This window comes from Trichechus manatus, unplaced genomic scaffold (assembly GCF_000243295.1).
Source record: "Trichechus manatus latirostris isolate Lorelei unplaced genomic scaffold, TriManLat1.0 scaffold00061, whole genome shotgun sequence".
In the NCBI taxonomy this organism is placed as follows: Eukaryota; Metazoa; Chordata; class Mammalia; order Sirenia; family Trichechidae; genus Trichechus; species Trichechus manatus.
This window is the reverse complement of record NW_004443997.1, coordinates 14,326,360-14,334,131: the sequence shown is the minus strand read 5'-3', so window position 1 is coordinate 14,334,131 and position 7,772 is coordinate 14,326,360. Positions and strand designations below refer to the sequence as shown.

The window sequence follows — 7,772 nt, the reverse complement described above, 5'->3', positions numbered from 1 at the left end:
GGTACATACATACAATGGAATACTACTCAGCCAGCAGGGGAAATGAAATCTTGATACACACTGCAGTATGGATGGAGCCTGAAGATATTATGCTGAGTGAAATAAGACCATCACGAAAGGACAAATATTGTATGACTTCACTTATATAAAAAGACAAGAAAAGGCAAATGCATAGAGACTAAAGTTTATTAGTGGTTACCACAGGCAGGAGGAAGGAGGAGAAGGGAGGTTAACGGTGATGGAAATATCACATTGATTAAGGGTAGGGCTGCACAGCCTATTATTGTAATTGCTGCCAATAAGTTGTACACCTGTAAAAAGCTGAATTGGCAAAAGTTGTGTGATAGCTATATTTACAACGACAAAAAAAAAAGTAGCTGCTGAGGCTACTTATGTACAACCAAATACCTCATGGGATTTGGTTCCTTGCTTTAAGGTTTAGGGTTATGGTTTCATGGGACATCCCAGTTAATTGGCCTAATAACATGTTTAGTGCTTCTGCTCTACCTCTTGGTTCACTACGTAATGCCTGGGGTCCTAAAAGCTTGCAAGTGGACATCCAAGGCACAACAATTGGTCTCTATTCACCTGGAGCAACAGAGGAAGAAGGAGAGTCAGGGACAGGAGGAGGATATGGAATGTGTGGCTAACTGCCTCCATGAACAACTGTCTCCTTCGCTCTGAGACCAGAAGAACTGGAGGGTGCCCAGTTACCATGACTGAACATTTTGATCAAATATTCCATAGAAGAACCCTAATCAAAAAGAGGAAAATGCAGAACAGAATTTCAGATTCTCATGGACTCTAGACTTTCTGGAGCCATGGTGGGTGGATGAACTCCTGAAACTATTGCCCTGAGAAAATCTTTAAACCTTAAACCAAAAATAGCCCCTGAAGACATCTTAAAACTGAAGAGTTTAGCTTACCCAGTAAAAAATGTCTACCTTGAGCATTATGCTCTTTTTAATAACTATCTATCAAATAGACAACAGTAATTTGGAAGATTAGACAGGAACCTTAGGGGACAGTGAGTTTATGTTAATGAGGGAGGAACAACTCAGAAAAGGAGGATGAGAATGGTTGCACAACTCAAAAAATGTAATCAATATCACTAAATTATACACGTAGAAACTACTGAATTGGTGTACGCTTTGCTGTGTATATTCTCAACAACAACAAAATATATAAGATTTAGAGAAAAAAATCGTGTGTACTTTTTTAAGTTTAGAAGGATATAGCAAAACTCTTCAAAGTAGTTATCTCTGAGGAAAAAGGCAGTGATTTTTTTTTGGCAGGGGATGGGTATTTTCCCTTTCTTTGTTTCTTTTCTCTGTTACTTTAAAAAATCACTTATTTTTAACATAGATGACATATGCATGCAGTAAAAAATGTAAATAATACATAGAAGATTTACTATGAACAGTAAGTCTTCCTCCTACCCCCGTTCTCCTTCCCAGAAGCAGCCACTCCTACTAGTTTCCTATGCAGCCTTCTGGGGTAGTCTATGCCTTTACAAGCACAGAACTATATATTCTTTTCTGTTTTTTAAACAAATGTGCTCTGCTCCGACCCTTGCTTATTTCCTTTAACATATCTGTGGCAGGCTGAATAACGGGCCCCTGTGTCCTAATCCCCGGAATCTGTGAATATGATACTTTACATGGCAAAAAGGAAATTTGCAGATGTGATTAAGTTAAGGATGTTGAGATGGGGAGATGATCCTGGATTATCCGGGTCGGCCCATGTAATCACAAGGGTTCTTATAAGAAGAAGGCAAGAGGGTCAGAGTCAGAGAAATGCTACACTGCTGGCCTTGAAGGTGGGGGAGTGGCCCACGAGCCAAGGAATGTGCGCTGTATCTAGAAGCTGGAAACGGCAAGGAAACAGATTCTCTCCTAGAGTCTCCAGAAGGAACGCAGCCCTGCCAACAACTGGATTTTAGCCCAATGAGACTGATTTTGGACTTCTGATCTCTAGAAGTGTAAAATAGTAAATTTCTGTTGTTTTAAGCCACCAGGTGTGTAGTAATTTGTTACAGCATTCATAGACTAATACAATATCTCAGAGATCACTGTATATCAGTGCGTTCTAGATCAAGTACACCTGTGGTAATGGCCGCACAGGACCCACTGCAGGAATGTCCCTTCATCTGTTCAGTCCCACCACCAAAACCTGTTGCCCTCAAGTCGATTCCGACTCATAGCAACCTAGTAACCAACATTTACGTTGTTTCCTAATCTTCTACGGCCCCAGTGTTCTAACAAATAACCCTACACATCATGTGATCCTTTTATAATTAAAAAATAAAATATTACCATTTTGAAGAAAATATTCACAAAGCCTAAAGAAAAAAAAAGTTCTTTCTTTCCCCACATTCTCTAACCCAGGGCAAGAGCAAAAGGGACCTTCAAAGAGTTTACTGCTGGTTGACTGATGGAGCAGCTACTGTAACCAGAGTTCGGCTTGGTACGTTCCCAGTTCCAGCCTCTGGGGGCCCTCACTGCCTCTCGCGAGATGGGCTCAAGTGGAACCATCACCATAAGTAAAGGTGAAAGGAAGAATTAAGGTGCCCTGGAGAGTTCCCCCACCTTTGCAAGACAGGAAATAGAAACAGGAGACACACTTAGAAAAACATCCAGCTTCACTAATTCAGGAGACACATAATTAAAAAAGATCATGCCCTTCCCATTAAACTAAACAAAACAAAAATAATAAAACCCAACGCTTGTGGTGCTATAGGAAAACTTGCACATTTTGCTGAGAGTAATCTTTCTGAACAGCCATTTGGTAAAAAGAGGCAAGTGCCTTCAAAATGATCACACCCGTGACTTGAAGACATCAGTTTGGGAACTATACCTCAAAGAAGTCATTTGACAGCAAAAAATGCACAATTTGGACAAAGATATTAAAGCCAAGCTAGGTATTCTGGCTAACTAAAACCTGGAAACAGCCCATGTGTCCACTTTCAGGAAAAATGAGAAAGACAGTATTCGTTAAAAGGAACAATAATTCTGAGATCTATGTTGAAATGTGGAAAGAAGGATGTTAGGCAATGATACGTAAAAAAAGTAGAACTCAGACGGTTGTGTAAACTGCTAGCAACTGTACAAAATTATCTGAACACTTACTATGTGGCAGGCACTATGCTGGGCCCTGCAAAACCAGAGGTGAAGGGTAAAAAAAAAGGTCAGGGCCCTGGTGGACTGATGTTTTAGCAAAGGAGACAATAAGGAACAAGATAACATCACCCAGGGCTAAACACTGGGCAGAAATGAAAACAAAGTAATGGGATAGAGAGCAGGTGTGTGTGTCTCCTTCAGCTGGGGTGGTCAGGGAAGACTCCTGAGGAGGTGACACTTATGGTGCTCCTTGAATTACAAGGGGGTAAGAAGATTGCAGGGTAAAGCAATCCTGCCAGAAGGAACAGCATGAGCATAGGCCAAAGAGGGAAAAGAGCTGAGCACGTCTAAAGAAGAGCAAGGAGGCCAGCGTGACTGCAGTGGACCGTGGAGAGACAGGCAGCAGCAGGAGATCAGCTGGGCAGGGCCCAGTCATGTAGAGGCTTGGTAGATAATGCTGAGGATTTGGGGGTCAAGGGTGTCACAGGGAGATCAGTGGGGAGGCAAAAGATGATGGTTGCCTGGACTTGGGAGTTGAGGTTGGGATGAAGATGGGTGGTCAGATTCAGGATATGCTTGGAGGTAGAACTTGCTGATGGCCTAGATGTGGGGGCAAGAGAAAAAGATGAGTGGAGATGGCACCAAGATTTTAGCTTGAGCGACTAGGAGGGGAGTGGGTTTTGGAGCAAAAATATTTTGGGATTTCTCCTTCTTGCTAACCAGTTGAGGGGGAGGGCTTGGGGATGGCAGAGCAGTTCTGGAATTGTGCAAGCCGCAGCTCAAAGATTTTCAAAACCCTACCCTCAACTCACTCTGGCGGAGCTCAAAGGCTGGGCCCAGTCTCTCCCCCAGGGGAGTCAAATGAGGAGAAGTCGCTGCCCCCAGCCTTGGTTTTACTCAAGATGCTTTCAGAGGCTGGCGGGGCTGTCCGAAAATACCGCAGATCTCAGAGTGCCCTGACCAACCTGAGGTTAAAGGTGCCCAGAACAGAAAAGTGCTTTCAGAGGGACGGGATGGAGTGGAGGGGGGCAACAGGCACTGGGCTATGCCGACAAGAACCATTTCATATCATCTTCTCCACGATCCTGTGAAGTAGGTACTTACTGTGCTTAACCCATGGGGCAGATAAGAAAACTGAGGTTTAGCGAGGCGAAGTCACACAGCTAAGCCTGCAAGAGCCCTGGCATCCAGTGGAGGGAGATGCCAGATAACTGCCTGAGGGGCTCCTGGGTGAGGCTCCCTGCTCCAAACTGCACCTCCTCTGTCCTGGGGTTTAGCCCTGGACATTATGCTCATTATGCTGCCCTCCTCAGCATCCTTTGCCCCACTAGGTGGGTGTGTAAAGTATTTCCTGGTGAAGGATTTGCTGCCCTGGGGGGTTCCTGGTGCAGGCACAGTGCCTCCCTCCCTTCCTGATGGGTAAGCTCCTCACTTCAGCCTCCTCCTGGGACACCCAGCACTGCCTGTACCACCACTTCTCTCCATGCAGTTGGCAGGGCAGCGATGATGGATAAAAGGGCTTACCGGTTTACACAGACCTGGTGGAGGTTCTGGTCGGTCTCCTTTGGCTGTGTGACTTCAGTCAAGTGACCTGGCCTCTCTTGGTCGCCTCACCTGTAAGGGGGAGATAAAGATTGTACCTACCTCACTTCATTGCTGTGAGGAGTGTGATGAGGTGAAGGCACCTGGCTCAGGTAAGCCCTCAAAACACAAAAGGGAGATTCTTAACAACACGCCCATTTTCCAAGAGAGATAACCGAGGCAGAGAGGCTCTTCCCTCCAGGTCCCGCAGGGGCGTCTCAGGCTCTCCCCTCCATTGCACCCCAGCACCGCCTTCCTCGTTGCCCTTTGCATTGGTCTGCGCTGGGAAACGCTAGAAGCGAGGGCGACTGGGGCCGGGGTCCCTCTGGGATTCCGTGGGGCCTCGGACAGGATGGCCTTAGCGGCAAGGGGTCAGCGGCGGGGATGGGAGCTTAGCTCTCTTCAAAGTGATCGGGCCGGGGGGCCTTGGAGAAGGAACTGCGCGCCAAAGGGGGGCGCCCCTCGCCGCGGAGCACTTACCCTGCGCCCCGCCCGCCTGCGGCCACTGCAGCAACTGGAGACTGGCTGCGCCCCGGGCCGCCCCGCTCCACCCTCCTCCCGCCCCGCTCCGCCCCCGTCCCGGGCCTGGTCCCCTCCATCCTCCCTCTAACTCTGCGTCTCCGTTTCGACTCTTGGTCTCTATCTCACCTCCTGTCTGTGTCTCTCTCCTTGTACTGGCCTGTCTCTTTGTCAATCTTCCTGTTTGTCTCAAACTTTCCCCGCGCCGCTCGCCCTCCCTGTCCTGGGCTCGGGCCTCCTGGAGTCCTCCAGATGGCCAAAGGTCTCGCCTGTGGGAGAGAATCACGAGAATCCCGCACCCAGGCGAGCCTAAGGGAAGGGGTGGGAGGAGGGAACCACTTCCTTCCTCCGCCTGGACAGGGGAGGGGGAAGCCACCCCGCCCCCTCAAGGCCACGAACACTTTAGGGTAGCTAGGCCTGCCTTCTGGCAGCCCACCAACCCGTCCCAGGCCACCCTGAGTCTGAGACTCCTGATTCCTTAGGGGTGGCCGAGTGGCCCTGCTGATCCCCCGAACAGTATCGGGCATGCAGCGGATGGGGGGTGGGCACCCTCAGTCCTTCAGCGCTCCCCTGGATGGGGGCTGAGGCTGGTGGTAAGCGGGGGTACCCTGCTCAAAGCCTATGGCAACAAGAGGAGAAGCCTTCCTGCTGGGAGGCTGGGCCCCCTTGATCCTGGCCAACTCCTCCCTACCTTCTGGGCCCAGCGCTAATGGTCCTCCCCTGTGGGCCCTCCCTTGCCCAGCTTCTGTTCATACCTCATTTCTGGTGCTGCTCACACCTGGCATCAGTTGTTCTGCCAGCCTCTGCCTTCCAGGAAGACCACTTGTCCCAAGCTTCCCAACGGCAGAAGCCATCTCCTACCCACCTCTCAGATTCTGGTTTAGTGCCGGTGGTGGTGTTGGGGGGGGGGGTGTCTCAAGTCTTTGGGGAATACATTTGTTTCCTATTGCTTCTGCAACAAATTATCACAAACTTAGTGGCTTAAAACAACATAAATTTATTCTCTTACAGTTCTGGAGGTCCAAAGTCTGAAATGGGTCTCACTAAGGTAAAAGCAAGGTGCTGGCAGGGCTGTGCTCCTTCTGGGACACTGGGGAGAATCCAGTCCTTGCGTCTTCCAGCTTCTAGAAGCTGTCTGCACTCCTTGATTTATAGCCCTGAATTACTCCAACCTCTGCTGCTTCTGTCATCACATCTTCTCTGACTCTGACCCTCCTGCTTCTCTTTTAAGGACTCTTGTGATTACAGTGGAAACCCTGGTGGCGTAGTGGTTAAGAGCTACGGCTGCTAACCACAAGTTCAGCAGTTCAAATCCACCAGGTGCTCCTTAGAAACTCTACGGGGCAGTTCTACTCTGTCCTATAGGGTCACTGTGAGTTGGAATCAACTTGACGGCAATGGGTTTGGTTTGGGTGTTTTGTGATTACGTTGGGCCCACCCCAATAATCCAGGATGCTCTCCCCATCTCAAGACCCTTACTTAGCTTAATCACCTCTGCAAAGTCCCCTCTGCCATGTAACTAACATATTTACAGATTCTGGCAAATAGGTGTCTATCTCTTGGGTGCTGTTTCCATTAGCTTCTACTGACTCCACTTTTCCCAAGCCTGCACCCCTGACCCCCCCTGCTGGGCAGCAGGCTTTCTTAAAACATCTCTCTCTGATCTTCTGACTCCTCTGTACCGTTTCATTATTGTGACAGTCCCATTCTGGCCCCCAAGGCGTAGTCGGGTCCATTTTAAACTTCAACTTTGTATTTTACTAGACACTCCCCTCCGCCCCCAGCGCCAGCTAGACAGAGTGGAGAGGAAGTGTGTACTGGCTCCCCCTGCCCCCTCGTCCCACCACTGCATTCACTCTCCTGGCACTGGGGAGGGGAAGAAAGACAGAACAGGTATGCCCTCACCTAACTGCCCACCTCAAAGCTCCATCCTTTCTGCTGGTCCTAACAACTGGCCCTGCCTGCAGTTTTAAGCTTAATATAGACAGGTGGTGGCCTCAGCAGGCCCTACTAAGGCCAGGCTCAAACCCTGGCCCGGACTTATCCTCTGTCCGACCCCTGCTGCAAGCATCAGTCTTCTTCCCAACTGCTGGCCTTGTTACTCCACGCAATGGTCCTAGGATAGCCTGCAGCTCCCTGCCTTACTTATGCCTTGGGGCCACCAGCAAGGACTTATGTCCATACTTTTTGGAAACCAGGATCCCCAGGGAGCAGCTCAGCAACTCTGGAGAATTTAGTAACCTTGTTCTCAACAGTGCTGCTATCTACACAGTCTTCTCAGTGGACAGGAAAAGATCTCAACTGTGTTGTATGTATATCCCCAGCCCCCAGCACAGTGTGGCACATAGTAGGTGTTTTACATTCCTATTTAATAAATTAGCAAATGATTATTGAACATAATAATACAAGGATGCTACTTTTAAAAATTGCCTCTAAGATCCCAGCCAATGCAAGAAGAAACAAGAGGTACAAAGATTGAGAAAAGCAAAGACTATCATTTGCAATCAGTGTGATTGTCTACCTGGCGAATCCAAGAGACCCAACCAGCTAGAA

At 48.5% G+C, this 7,772-nt stretch overlaps 1 protein-coding gene across 5 annotated transcripts in view; it reads right to left on the bottom strand.

Moving 5' to 3' along the window:
- Positions 1–5,489, bottom strand: part of HVCN1 (hydrogen voltage gated channel 1) — a 36,390-nt gene extending 30,901 nt beyond the window's left edge. For 2 of the 5 annotated variants that reach the window (XM_004379079.2, XM_023733812.1), the window contains exons 1-2: positions 5,181–5,218; positions 4,644–4,733 (exon numbers count right to left, since the gene is read on the bottom strand). The gene's annotated coding sequence lies outside the window, so the exon portion shown is untranslated. Of the gene's footprint in view, positions 1–4,643; positions 4,734–5,180; positions 5,219–5,348 lie in introns of those variants that run through there. The other 3 variants (XM_023733809.1, XM_023733811.1, XM_023733810.1) reach the window with 3 other exon arrangements.
- Positions 5,490–7,772: the final 2,283 nt, after the last annotated feature.